At 45.2% G+C, this 15,000-nt stretch overlaps 1 protein-coding gene across 3 annotated transcripts in view; it reads left to right on the top strand.

Moving 5' to 3' along the window:
* Positions 1–15,000, top strand: part of LOC143137405 (1-phosphatidylinositol 4,5-bisphosphate phosphodiesterase delta-3-A-like) — a 135,450-nt gene that overhangs the window by 14,125 nt on the left and 106,325 nt on the right. The gene's annotated exons all lie outside the window — the stretch shown is intronic.

The raw sequence follows: 15,000 nt of genomic DNA, 5'->3' as shown, positions 1-15,000 counted from the left end.
GTGAATTTGTCGTGTGTGTGAGAGTGTGTCTGTGAATTTGTTGTGTGTGTGTGTGTGAGAGAGAGTGCATTTCTTGTGTGTCTCTGTGTGTGCATGTGTGTGTGTGTGTGTGTGCATGTGTGTGTGTGTGTTTGTTTGATGAGTGCTGTGGCAGAGACATATTTGGTTGCAGTAAAACATGACCCTAGTGTTACACACACTCACACACACACACACACACACACACACACACACACACACACACACACACACACACACACAAAGATAAGACACACACACACACACACACATACACACACACAAACACAAAGACAACACACACACACACACACACAGGAACACACACAAAGACAAGACACACACACACAAATGTGCAATTCCAATTTTAACCTCCGTTAGACCACATGGTGTGCCTGGCTGCAAATCATCAGTGTAGGACAGACCCTGACCAACACACACACACACACACACACACACACAGTCATTTCACTAGTTGGCCCGTCGGCATGATTGCTATACTGAGTGTATAAGCTAAGCGCGTGTTTGGCATGGTAACTGGCCGTGGTCATGGAATGCCTGAAGCGGAGATCGTGATAGAGCGATGGCCGCTTGCACCCCAAAAGAGCAGAAAGGAAGGCCACTACCGAAATGACATTTACGCTTGCTTAGCAAGTCATAGATCCACTAGATGGAGTGGATGTACAGTAGGACTGATCTGAGCATCTGAGGACCAACGGCTCAGTATTTGATTGCTGCTCTGATAGGACGATGCATGCAGCTGTAGTAGCAGCTCCTATCCTGAATGCACATAGCGGCCTGCGGGAACCGGATTTGACAAGGAAATATATTAGAGTCTGGAACCTGTGACGAGTGATGGGTACCCTTCATCTGAGATGAAGAGAGCGGGCTAGTAGGCGATGCTTTAGCTGACCGATATGAGGACATGTTGGATATGAATATGGAGTGTCCTTTTCGGAACTGATCGGTTTAGTCTGATTGGTAGTAAACGTATTGTGTCCTGGTCTAACTCAAGATCTGCCATCGGGAATGAAATGAGACGAGGGGCATGTAGACTCACTACATCTCAGCAGCCCAAAGGAGGCCGGTAAACATGATGGAGGATGAATCAGAGTGCTGTGACATGAACCCTTTGCGAAGTATAACGAAGCAAGCGGCAAGTACACAAGAGTGGATCTTCGTTGCGCTTGCTCAGCGGCGGACATTTGTGTATTGCATAACCGTGGGAACGATGGGTGTCAGGGTTCAGCAGAGCTGCTGCCGCGAGGGTCTCGGGGTTCAGCAGAGACGTTGCTGCATGGTCTTGGGGCTCAGCGGAGCAGTCATTAGATGGGTCCTGAACCTTGGCAGAGCTGTTCCTAAATGGTCATATGGGCTCGGCGGAGCTGCTTCTGCATGGGTCCTGGGGCTCGGTGGAGCTGTTGCTGCATGGGGCTTTGGGCTCGGCCGAGCAGTCATTGCACGGATCTTGGGCCTCGGTGTAGCTGCTGCTGTATGGGTCGTGGAGCTCGGTGTATTTGCTGCATGGTTCTGGGGCTCAGCAAAGCAGTCGTTGCATGGGTCTTGGGGCTCGGCGTAGCTGTTGTTGCTGCATGGTTCTTGGGGCTCGGCGTAGCTGTTGTTGCTGCATGGTTCTTGGGGCTCGGCGTAGCTGTTGCTGCATGGTTCTTGGGGCTCGGCGTAGCTGTTGCTGCTGCATGGTTCTTGGGGCTTGGTGAAGCCGACGTTGCATGGGTGCTGGAGCTCGGCGTAGTTGTTGCTGCATGGCTGTTGGGGATGAGCAAAGCAGTCGTTGCATGGCTCTTGGGGCTGAGCAAAGCAGTCGTTGCATGGTTCTGGGGCTCAGCGAAGCCATCGTTTCATGGGTCTTGGGGCTCAGAGTAGTTGTTGCTGCATGGTTCTTGAGGCTCAGTGAAGCAGTCGTTGTGTGGGTCCTGGAGCTCGGTGTAGCTTTTGCTGCATGGTTCTTGGGGCTTGGTGGAGCCGACGTTGCATGGGTGCTGGAGCTCGGCGTAGCTGTTGCTGCATGGGTCTTGGGGCTCAGCGGAGCCGTTGTAGCAGGGTAGCAGGGGCTCAGCGGAGCAGTTGCTGCATGGGTCTCCCTGAAGCTGTTGTTGCATCGGGTCCAAGCTCATTCCGTACTATCTGTGGCAGCCTTAAATAATTCAACCTGGGCTGAAAGAATACTTTTAGAATACCATTACCTGATAAAACATGACATATTCAGCATGATACAACATACAACACATAATACATGACGGGCAGATAAAACATGACATATTCAGCATGATACAACATACAACACATAATACATGACAGGCAGATAAAACATGACATATTCAGGGTTACGGGCAGATAAAACATGACATATTCAGGGTTATGGGCAGATAAAACATGAATAGCAAGTCTGATGGAATGGGGAGGGAGCAGTCGTCGGAACGACTGGAAGAGGGGCAGCCCTGGACCGGGTCCTGGAAGAGGGGCAGCCCTGGACTGGGTCCTGGCTGGGGGAAGTGGGTGGGGGAGGGGAAGAGGGGGCGGAGGAAGTAGCGACGCGGTCGCTACCGGGGCCGTCTGAAGAAGTGGAGTCGGATCCGGAAGTACGGCGGAGATGCTGCGGGAAGGAAGTCGGTGGTTAAGAACCTGGGCCGCTGGCGTGGCTGAAGCAGCGGAGTGATACGCTCTGGAGCGTGTGGTGCAAGAAAAGCGCTGTCAAGAGCGTTGGTAGTGTAGTGGTTAAGGAGCTGGGCTAGCGTGCAGTAGCCTGTAGGGCGGTGGTAGTGTAGTGGTTAAGGAGCTGGGCTAGCGTGCAGTAGCCTGAAAGTTGTCGGTTCAATTCCCGGCTTCCACCGTTGTGCCCTTGAGCAAGGCACTTAACCCCAAGTTGCTCCGGGGACAATGTGATCCCTTGTAATATAGCTGACATATGTAAGTCACTTTGGCAAAGAAGTGTCTGCTAAATGTAATGTAATGTAAAAGAGCAGCCTGCTTTCTGGTCAGGAGAAGAGAACGAATAGAGCGCGAAGGAGAAAAGATTGGTTTATAGGACTTAAAAGACGAAGGAGGATGGAATTTCCTATCCGACCTATGGAACAAGATGCCGCGGAAATGGAGAGTACTGCGGATGTGTGCCGCTGTCCAATGATGGGAGCAATGCAATAGCGATATGTTTTTTTTTTTTTTTTTAATGTTGATGTCAAGATTTAGCTAATATCCAAAGTTGTGCCGCTTCTGATTGGTGAGCACGTCAGTACAGTGTTGTGTTTCACTAACTGTCACACAAGAAGACGACATAAATAATTGCAGCTTGCAATTAGATAATGAATTGCGATGCTATAAACGATTGTATGCGATGCGATAATAGCAAACATTTTAATAAGCTGTCAATATGGGGGAGGGGGGGGGGTGGCGATCACTCCCTCCTGTCAGTGTTGGCATGGAATGAAACAATAAACCTGTGTTCAAGGAGTGTCATTAATATATTTTGGCTGTAGACTGGGGTTTGAGGGCCTGCTGAGAGCGAACTTAGTGCAACTGCCCACAAAGCACTGCTTGCTCGCGAAGTGCTAATTTTAAAACATATGGATAACCAGTCATTGTAACCAAATATGACTTGAGTTTATTTGCAAAGCTTATATCAGTGAACTAGCTTGTTGCTATACCCCGCAGTAGCTACTTGAAACGCCAGCCATCGACACAGGACCAATCAAGGAGTTGACCAATCACGGTCCTTGCTGTCTGCGTCGCCTGACGCGAATTACAAATGTGTACTATCGCTTTAATAATTGCTGACGTCTGCGACGCAGCGCCATCGGGGCAGCCGTGGTCCACTGGTTAGCACTCTGGACTTGTAACCGGAGGGTTGCCGGTTCGAACCCCGACCAGTGGGCCGCGGCTGAAGTGCCCTTGAGCAAGGCACCTAACCCCTCACTGCTCCCCGAGCGCCGCCATTGTAGCAGGCAGCTCACTGCGCCGGGATTAGTGTGTGCTTCACCTCACTGTGTGCTGAGTGTGTTTCACTAATTCACCGATTGGGTTAAATGCAGAGACCAAATTTCCCTCACGGGATCAAAAAAGTATATATATTTATACTTATACCATTGTTTAAACAGCCTGCGGAACAAGCCAGCGGAAATACTAGGCACTTAAGGTTGAGGCTTATCGGTTCGTTATAAGTAGCTTAAATATCCAACAACGCTAGTATCAGTTTATGAGAAGTCACTGGGCAACTATAGGAAGTGAATGAACAAAACCTGTTCGTTTCTGATGCCAACACGGATTACGGATTGAGTGATCTTCGGAAGATAGGCCTCCGCTGGATAGTGGATACAAACTTCAGACACTTGGCGTGGCGAGCCATGTTAGAATTTAGAGCATTTCGAGTTACCTGGATCATCTTGTGACGTAAAAACGCGAACTTGGAGCAGCCTGATGTTAGAGCCTTGAAGTATGCTGGGGTGAGCAGGCTATAGCATAATCGATAGTTGTAGCCTACCCTTGCTCTGTGCAGTGACCTGAAAACGCTGGTGAACCAGGTGGCTGTAGCCCATGGACTGGATGTAGCTTTCGGATGGTTAGTAGTGAAAAGACCCAGCTCCATTACGTCTGCCTACCGAGGCTTTGCGACTCCAATAATTTTGCGAGTGCCGCGGCGTGTGACATATGGATAAGGAGGCCGGCTTAAATACCCTGGTGGCGGATGACAGGTGAGTTAATTGCTGTCAATCAGCCCTAAGGGCTCCTCCCGAACTTTGTTTAGAAAACATCATTTAGAGAATAGGCCCTTGCACACACACACAAACACACACACACACACACACACACCACACACACACACACAACACATAAGGAATATGAAGAGTACATGTTCCTTGAAAAAAAATACTTTTTTTTGTGTTACAAGTAGTCACTTTTCATGACTATGGGCTCTATCTTAACGATCTGAAACACAAGTATCAAACGCAAGGAGCTTTGTGGGCGGATCTTGGGCGCTGTTGCTATTTTATTTTTTTGCTTCATTATTGCGGGATAATGACTGTTGCGCCCGACGCAAATCTAAAATGGGGTGGTCTGAAGTAGCTACATTACTCATGGGTGTGGTTTGGGCGTAATGTGCAATAAACCAATCAGAGCGTCATCTCACATTCCCTTTAACAACAGGCACGCTTGTTCCATAGCGGATTGCTATTATGATGGCGGAATTGCCAGGCGCAGCCAGGAACGGTTCACAGCGCTATAAGCACTGTTCAGTTGGGAACAGTTTGCTATCGGAGCGTGTGGTGCTATTTTTGTTTTTGACAAAATGTAAATACAGAAATGTCACAAAGACATACGTTCCGATGTTTTGGGCTCACTCTAACTGATCACTATGAATAAAAGGTGAGATTTTTGCAATGTTCTTCTGTCAGATAAGCTGCTCTCTCCCGTGCTGCTGCTGGGGCATTTGGGTTAAATGGCATCGGCATGCAGTTCAACATCACGTCTCATTAAGTCCTCTAATATTTCCTAATTTATGTCATCAACACATCCATGATTCATGGAAATGTCGTGTACGCTGGATTTATGCTTCTTTTCCCACATCTTCATAGACATCACAATGATCCCTCGTGCTTTTCCCACATCTTCATAGACACCACATCGTGCTTTTCCCACATCTCCATAGACACCACATCTCCACAGACACCACATCGTGCTTTTCCCACATCTCCATAGACACCACATCGTGCTTTTCCCACATCTCCATAGACACCACATCTCCACAGACACCACATCGTGCTTTTCCCACATCTTCATAGACACCACATCGTGCTTTTCCTTGTAATTATGTACGGCCGGACGCACTATTCTTACCATCAGGCAACTCAACAACGAGAGACAATTTCCTCCATATGTGTCTTGGTATGTTCACACCAAGTTGACCTACCATAACTTCCCAACTCTGCACATTATCCCATTAACTGCATGACAGTAGGCTATTTACAATATTTTCGGTAAAGTAAAGTTTGTAAACACGTTATCAAAATCAACTTAATGCACGCACAACTTTTGTTTGCGCAAGAGAGATAATAAAAACGCACGGGCGCAGCAATTACAGAAATTGTAGGCTTGCTACTTTCTTTTACCATCTATGGTTGCTGGTTATCAGCTCACAATAAACTGATTTAAGCCAGTTCACTAACTCAGGACTTCAAGGCCATCATGGATATAAAACGTTTTTGAAAACAACAAAAAGATGGAGGCAGCAAAGGATGGAGGCAGCAAAGGATGGAGGGAGCAAAGCTAGTAGTTATTTCAGATGGGCAAGGTGGGTAAAATTGTGGTGCTTGTCAAAACATTAGCATTACATTAGCGTTACATTAGCGTTACGTAAGGGATAATGTATAGAACGCCGGTCATTATGGGGAAAATAAGTCCCGACAGGGCGAACCGGACCCCGACGCGCCAGCGGAGGGACTTATTTTCCCATAATGACCGGCGTTCTATACATTATCCCGCTTAGTATACGGCTACTTGCCAAAACGAAAAAATGAATTCCATGATGGGCCTATGTCTCTTTACACTTATTTGTTACCGTTTCGTCGTGGCTTTTGCTGAGAAACAAATAGTTCGCAACACACGCTGAACTTGAATCAAACATTCGTTAGAACACAGCTGATCAACCGTCTGCTTTCACTTTTGAATAAAGTTCCAAGAGCAAACTCCGTTGCCATTGACAGCGGTCATTCTTGTTTTCAGAGGTCCTTTCCCAAGAAATAATGACCGCTAGAACTTTCGGAAATCCCATTCAAGTCAATGGAGCATTCTACTTGCATTGTGAAGAGCCGTATAATAAAGCTGGAATAATGCTTATAGGCTGATGTTAAAGCTAACACGATGTGTTAGCGTAAATTGGGACAAAACTAAAGGTAACTTCAGCCTTCATAGGGCTGTATAAATTTGTCCAAATGAATAGGTCATTATTAGGCATTGTTGTAAAGATATTGCATGTGGATGTTGTACTATATAGGCTACTTTTTAGGTGACCAATGCACAAACGAAACCGGGAAAACCTAGTCTGTGTGTGTGTGTGTGTGTGTGTGCGTGAGGGTGTACTCTCTTCATGAATGTGTGTGTGTGTGTGTGTGTGTGTGTGTGTGTGTGTGTGCGTGAGGGTGTACTCTCTTCATGAATGTGTGTGTGTGTGTGTGTGTGCGTGCGTGAGGGTGTACTCTCTTCATGAATGTGTGTGTGTGTGTGTGTGTGTGTGTGTGTGTGTGCGTGAGGGTGTACTCTCTTCATGAATGTGTGTGTGTGTGTGTGTGTGCGTGCGTGAGGGTGTACTCTCTTCATGAATGTGTGTGTGTGTGTGTGTGTGTGTGTGTGTGTGTGTGTGCGTGAGGGTGTACTCTCTTCATGAATGTGTGTGTGTGTGTGTGTGTGTGTGTGTGTGTGTGTGTGTGCGTGAGGGTGTACTCTCTTCATGAATGTGTGTGTGTGTGTGTGTGTTGCAGTCCTTGTGACGGAGCTGGAGTGTGTGTGTGTGTGTGTGTGAGGGCCTACTCTCTTCATGAGTGCGTATGTGTGTGTGTGTGTGTGTGTGTGTGTGTGTGTGCGTGAGGGCGTACTCTCTTCATGAGTGTGTGTGTGTGTGTGTGTTCGTGTGCGTGTGAGGGCCTACTCTCTTCATGAGTGTGTGTGTGTGTTGCAGTCTGTGTGACGGAGGTGGAGTGTGTGTGTGTGTGTGTGTGAGGGCCTACTCTCTTCATGAGTGTGTGTGTGTGTGTGTGTGAGGGCCTACTCTCTTCATGAGTGTGTGTGTGTGTGTGCGTGTGAGGGCCTACTCTCTTCATGAGTGTGTGTGTGTGTTGCAGTCTGTGTGACGGAGGTGGAGTGTGTGTGTGTGTGTGTGAGGGCCTACTCTCTTCATGAGTGTGTGTGTGTGTGTGTGTGAGGGCCTACTCTCTTCATGAGTGTGTGTGTGTGGCTTCCGGTTTGGGACATGTAGGAACAAGACGTGCGAATGAGAGTCTCCTGAGAACTTTGTCATAACTACCTTAAAACTCCTTACTATACACTAACTTACTTCTAAGAAATCGTTTCATTAGTTTATTTTGACATTTGCCACATTTTTGTTGTTGCTGGAACATGCCAAAGGAAGATACTGAGCCGAAAAAGCCCAACCTAAGACCAAGTGGCAAGATAGCTAACATGGCTACTGCTGCTAAGGCTAATGACCTGGCTATGTTGGCGACAGAAATGGAAAAACAATGCGAACATCTGAAAGAGGACATGGCAGGGTTGATTAAAACGTCTCTGGGTTAGAGGACATGGCAGGGTTGATTAAAACGTCTGAAAGAGGACATGGCAGGGTTGATTAAAACGTCTCTGGGTTAGAGGACATGGCAGGGTTGATTAAAACGTCTCTGGGTTAGAGGACATGGCAGGGTTGATTAAAACGTCTCTGGCGCCTATCCAAGCATCCATAGTAAACTTCCACGAAATGGTGAACACATTGGGAAGGAGAGTCACTGCGGTGGAAACTTCAACAGGCGGAAACTTTGACGCTCTGTTCAAGGCAGAGAAAGCATCACGGAATTGCAAGCTCTAAATGCTACGCTGGTTGATCGCGTTGATGACCTTGAAAACCGGTCTAGAAGGGTAAATCTTCGTATTATAAATGTGCCAGAGGATAGTGAAACAGGGGACGACATGGCTACTTTTGTATCCACACTTTTGAAAGACACCACGGAGAACCTATTCTCTACACCGCCTGAACTGGACCGCGCTCATCGGGCTCTGATAAAGAAACCTAAAAAGGGTCAGTCACCCAGACCCATAATCGTCGCCTTCCACAGATATCAAGACCGAGAGCGAGTTCTGCGTTGGTCAAGGCAGAAAGACGCAATATACGAGGGTAATACACTGAGGTTTTACCCTGACCTTAGCTATAATCTCTCCAAGAAGCGTGCAGCCTTCAAGAACGTCAAATCGGCTCTCTATCGGAAGGGAGTTCAATTCAGGCTACTCTACCCTGCGCGTTTACGCGTGACCCATGGAGGGGAAACTTTTATGTTTGAAACACCAGCGGATGCTGAGACCTTCTACTCCCAAAAAGTTGAGAGAAACATCAACACCTCGGTCTCTATCGAACAGGAGGACTAACGCAACATCCATTCACCAACACCGGTTAAGTAAGCTAATGGCTACATCTGAGACGAAATAGCACTAAGTCGCCTACTGCGGGGCTAGGCTCCACTTATGGTATGCCGTGAACACCGGGTAAAGTAAGCTAATGGCTACATCTGAGACTAACTAGCACTAAGTAGCCTGCTGCGGGGCTAGGCTCCACTTATGGTATGCCGTGAACACCGGGTAAAGTAAGCTAATGGCTACATCTGAGACTAACTAGCACTAAGTAGCCTGCTGCGGGGCTAGGCTCCACTTATGGTATGCCGTGAACACCGGGTAAAGTAAGCTAATGGCTACATCTGAGACTAACTAGCACTAAGTAGCCTGCTGCGGGGCTAGGCTCCACTTATGGTATGCCGTGAACACCGGGTAAAGTAAGCTAATGGCTACATCTGAGACTAACTAGCACTAAGTAGCCTGCTGCGGGGCTAGGCTCCACTTATGGTATGCCGTGAACACCGGGTAAAGTAAGCTAATGGCTACATCTGAGACTAACTAGCACTAAGTAGCCTGCTGCGGGGCTAGGCTCCACTTATGGTATGCCGTGAACACCGGGTAAAGTAAGCTAATGGCTACATCTGAGACGAACTAGCACTAAGTAGCCTGCTGCGGGGCTAGGCTCCACTTATGGTATGCCGTGAACACCGGGTAAAGTAAGCTAATGGCTACATCTGAGACGAACTAGCACTAAGTAGCCTGCTGCGGGGCTAGGCTCCACTTATGGTATGCCGTGAACACCGGGTAAAGTAAGCTAATGGCTACATCTGAGACGAACTAGCACTAAGTAGCCTACTGCGGGGCTAGGCTCCACTTATGGTATGCCGTGAACACCGGGTAAAGTAAGCTAATGGCTACATCCGAGACGAACTAGCACTAAGTAGCCTGCTGCGGGGCTAGGCTCCACTTATGGTATGCCGTGAACACCGGGTAAAGTAAGCTAATGGCTACATCCGAGACTAACTAGCACTAAGTAGCCTGCTGCGGGGCTAGGCTCCACTTATGGTATGCCGTGAACACCGGGTAAAGTAAGCTAATGGCTACATCCGAGACGAACTAGCACTAAGTAGCCTGCTGCGGGGCTAGGCTCCACTTATGGTATGCCGTGAACACCGGGTAAAGTAAGCTAATGGCTACATCTGAGACTAACTAGCACTAAGTAGCCTGCTGCGGGGCTAGGCTCCACTTATGGTATGCCGTGAACACCGGGTAAAGTAAGCTAATGGCTACATCTGAGACGAACTAGCACTAAGTAGCCTGCTGCGGGGCTAGGCTCCACTTATGGTATGCCGTGAACACCGGGTAAAGTAAGCTAATGGCTACATCTGAGACGAACTAGCACTAAGTAGCCTGCTGCGGGGCTAGGCTCCACTTATGGTATGCCGTGAACACCGGGTAGAGTAAGCTAATGGCTACATCTGAGACGAACTAGCACTAAGTAGCCTGCTGCGGGGCTAGGCTCCACTTATGGTATGCCGTGAACACCGGGTAGAGTAAGCTAATGGCTACATCTGAGACGAACTAGCACTAAGTAGCCTGCTGCGGGGCTAGGCTCCACTTATGGTATGCCGTGAACTGTTAAGGCATGTTTCAGTTTGTTATTTTTATTTTATTATTATGTATTCTTAGTTTTGTTCTTGTTCATATGTACTTTGAATGTAGGAGTTTTCTTCACTATGATGTTGACTCAGGGACTCTCTAGAGAGTAAGTTTTTGATAACGAGTTTTTGGGAGCGTTTAGAAAAGGGACGAATCCTGCGTGCTGCTAATTTAGCAGAGATAGGAGGGGTTGGGTTTATTGGGGATAATGGGGTAGGCTGGACTTTACATTCTAGTTCTGTTTGTCATTGTCAACTTGTTGGATTTCACTGTGTATTATTACTGACTTTAATGGTGTTAGATCAAGGCATGACACACGTTTTGTATGTAAAAGGTGAAATGATCACTATGTGCAAATCTGTAGGACTTCTGTGTGGTTATGGCTGATAGGGTAAATGCTGGCGGGTCAACTGTCAGGTTTACGTCGTGGAACGTTAAAGGTCTTAATGGCCCTGTTAAAAGAGGTAAAATACTCTCTCACATAAAAAATCTGAAAACTGATATTGCATTTCTCCAAGAAACGCACTTACGTAATGCAGATCAACTACGCTTAAAGAGACATTGGGTGGGGCAAATATTTCATTCTAGCTTTAACACCAAAGCAAGAGGTACAGCAATAATAATGCATAAAAGAATTCAGTTCACTTCATCTAGCTATATATCTGATCCACAAGGCCGTTATGTTATAGTATCTGGGCAACTCTTTCATACCTGTATTACTGGTGAATATATATATATGCTCCTAATTGGGATGATGCTAGATTTGTGCAAAGGGTTGTTTGTCAGCTACCAGACCTTAACACCCAGCTGTTGATTTTAGGGGGAGATTTTAACTGTGTTATGGATCCAAACTTGGACAGGTCCAAACCTAAAGTGCAAACTCTCTCTAAAATGGCTTGTAAGTTTTCAGAATTTTTCAGCCATGCAGCATGTGTGGATCCTTGGCGCTATTTTAATCCTCAGAGTAAAACGTTTTCATTTTTTTCTAACGTGCATCACACATATTCCAGAATAGATTATTTTTACATAGATAAGAAACTTTTGAATTCAGTGGAGAAGGTTGAGTATTCCACTATTGTAGAATCAGATCATGCCCCCATACTAATGGATCTTCATTTTCAACAAAACTACAGTAGTCGTCCACAGTGGCGATTTAACACCACATTACTGTCAGATAACACATTCTGCACTTCAATAGGTATAGCCATCAATAATTTTTTGGAAACTAACAAAATGGATTCTGTATCCCCATCATTGCTATGGGAGACACTTAAAGCCTATCTTAGGGGAGAAATAATAGCTTATTCTTCTCATCGTAATAGGGAAAGAAAGAAACAAAAACAGCAGCTAATGGATGCCATATCTGATTTAGATAGTAAATATTCCTCCTCTCCAAGTCCATCTCTTTATAAAGAGAGAATATCATTACAAACTCAGTTTAACTTAATTTCTACCTCTGAAACGGAACGACTTATTAAGAGATCGCGTGGATTGCATTATGAACATGGAGAAAAATCAGGGCGTCTTTTGGCACATCAACTTAAATCTAGGTCAGCAGCACAGATTATATCAAAAATTGAAGATGCAACCGGTGAATCACAACAGACCCCCTAAAAATAAATGCTACTTTTAAGGACTTCTATTTTGATTTATATAACTCACAATCACTGAAAGATACATCACTGTTTCAGACTTTTTTTAAAACCTTTAAAGTCCCCACACTATCTGCTAATCACAAGGAGTATCTAGATCAACCGATGGCACTTGAGGAGGTTAGATCTGCCATCTCAGCCATGCAAAATGGAAAATCCCCAGGGCCAGATGGCTTTCCAATTGACTTCTATAAGAAATTCTCTGATCAGCTAACCCCCCTACTATTAGATATGTTTATTGATGCATTGTCACAGGGCAAATTGCCTGACTCCCTTAATGAAGCATCCATAACTCTTCTGTTAAAGCCGGGTAGGGATGCTTCAAAATGTGGATCATACCGACCAGTATCACTCTTAAACACTGATATTAAAATACTGTCCAAATTATTGGCTACACGTTTGGAAACACCATTACCACATATAATATCAACTGACCAAACAGGTTTCATCAAAGGGCGGCATTTATTTTCCAACATTAGACGGCTAATGAATGTGTTGTATAGTCCCTCATCTGATGATTCCCCAGAAGTTGTGGTTTCATTAGATGCGGAGAAGGCTTTCGACCGCGTTGAATGGGATTTTCTTTTTTTTGTTTTAAAGAAATTTGGTTTTGGTAAGACATTTACCAACTGGATCCAACTGCTTTATTCCTCCCCTAAAGCCTCAGTTATTACAAATCAAGTGCGCTCCCAATGTTTCTCTCTGTCTAGAGGTACCAGACAGGGTTGCCCATTGAGCCCTTTATTATTCACATTAGCAATAGAACCATTAACCCTGGTCCTCAAATCAACACCCTCAATACATGGTATAAGTAGATGGGGACTGGAAATGAAGTTATCATTATATGCAGATGATATGTTGCTTTACATATCAGATCCAATGCAAAGTATCAATACAATTATTTCAGTGTTACATACTTTTGGTCAGATCTCAGGCTATAAACTTAACTTATCAAAAAGTGAATGTTTACCTATAAACAAATTAGCTATGCAAATCCCAGATCATGCTCTGCCATTTCATATTTCTAGATCAGGATTCAAATATTTGGGTATTAACATAACCCCTGCATTTAAAAACCTCTTTGATGGAAATTTTGCCCCACTCATGTCTAAACTTAAATCAGACTTACACAAATGGGACATTTTGCATCTGACTTTAGCAGGCAGAGTGAATTGTGTTAAAATGAACGTTCTGCCAAGATTTTTATTTCTGTTTCAATGTATTCCTATCTTCTTATCCAAATCATTTTTCTGTCAGCTTGACAAAATAATATCTAAATTTATATGGAGTGGTCAGAACCCTAGAATTAGTAAAGATTTCTTACAACGTCCAAGAGCTGGAGGCGGGTTGGCTCTGCTAAATTTTAGAAGCTACTACTGGGCAGCAAATGTCCACAAAATAGCGTACTGGATTCAATCTCCAGGTATAGACTGGTGTGAAATGGAGGGCATGTCATGCATATCATCATCTCTCCTTGCCCTGGTTTCGTCTAATTTTCCTATGAAGATATCACATTTTACATCCAACCCCGTGGTAATATCTACTCTCAAAATATGGTCTCAGTTTAGGAGGCAGAACAACCTGAGGGAAACTCTTCTGACTTATACTCCGCTGTGTAACAATCACAAATTCTTACCTGCCAAATGGGATCACACCTTTGTAGCATGGTATAGAAAAGGGATCATGAGGTTCAGTGATCTATATGCGGATGGAACCTTCTGTAGTTTCAATGATTTACGTTCCAAATATGACCTCCAACAAAATGACCTATTTCGCTATTTTCAAACGCGTCAATTTGCTAAGAGCCATAGCCCGCAGTTTCCTAGCCTTCCTAATGAGTCACTTGTAGATTCAGTTTTGAAAGTTCCTTTTTGGTTGAGGGGTTTTACTGCACACTCTTACACAATGATCATGTCAATGGACAATGCCAAGCTGGTCAGGATCAAACTTAAATGGGAGAAAGAACTTGGCACTGAAATCTCTGAAGATACTTGGACTGAAGCTCTGAAAAGAGTGAACAATAGTACTTCTTGTGCAAGGCTTAGTCTAATCCAGTTTAAGGTGGTTCACCGCTTGCATTGGAGTAGAGCGAAGATTTCTTCATTTTATCCAAATGTTGATAGTAGCTGTGTCAGGTGTCATGTTAATGTGGCAGATTTGACACACGTTTTGGTCGTGCCATTTGCTAACAGGGTACTGGTCTGAAATATTTGATGTGCTGTCTAAAGTCCTTGGAGTCACTTTACAACCTTGTGCAATGATAGCATTATTTGGTGTAGTATATGAGGAAACAAGCATGACCAAGATACAACTCAACATCATAGCATTTGTTTCTTTGCTGGCACGAAGGCAAATTCTGCTTCATTGGAAATCTAATATACCACCCACAGCAGCACAATGGTTGAAAGATGTAATGCTATTCTTACATTTGGAGAAGATAAAATTTGCGATAAGATGCTCAGACAAATTTCAGTTAGTCTGGGAACCTCTTTTGACATACTTTGGTAATCTTCAAGAGCTTCCCAACACATTGATGGACTAAATACTGTAAGAGTTCAGAGATAGA

This window comes from Alosa pseudoharengus, unplaced genomic scaffold (assembly GCF_046254945.1).
Source record: "Alosa pseudoharengus isolate Yale_2024_CS ecotype anadromous, Long Island Sound unplaced genomic scaffold, YU_APseudo_1.1 YU_APseudo_1.1_scf_21, whole genome shotgun sequence".
NCBI lineage: Eukaryota > Metazoa > Chordata > Actinopteri > Clupeiformes > Clupeidae > Alosa > Alosa pseudoharengus.
Note: the sequence above shows the minus strand (reverse complement) of the source record. Positions and strands in the feature narration are given on the sequence as shown.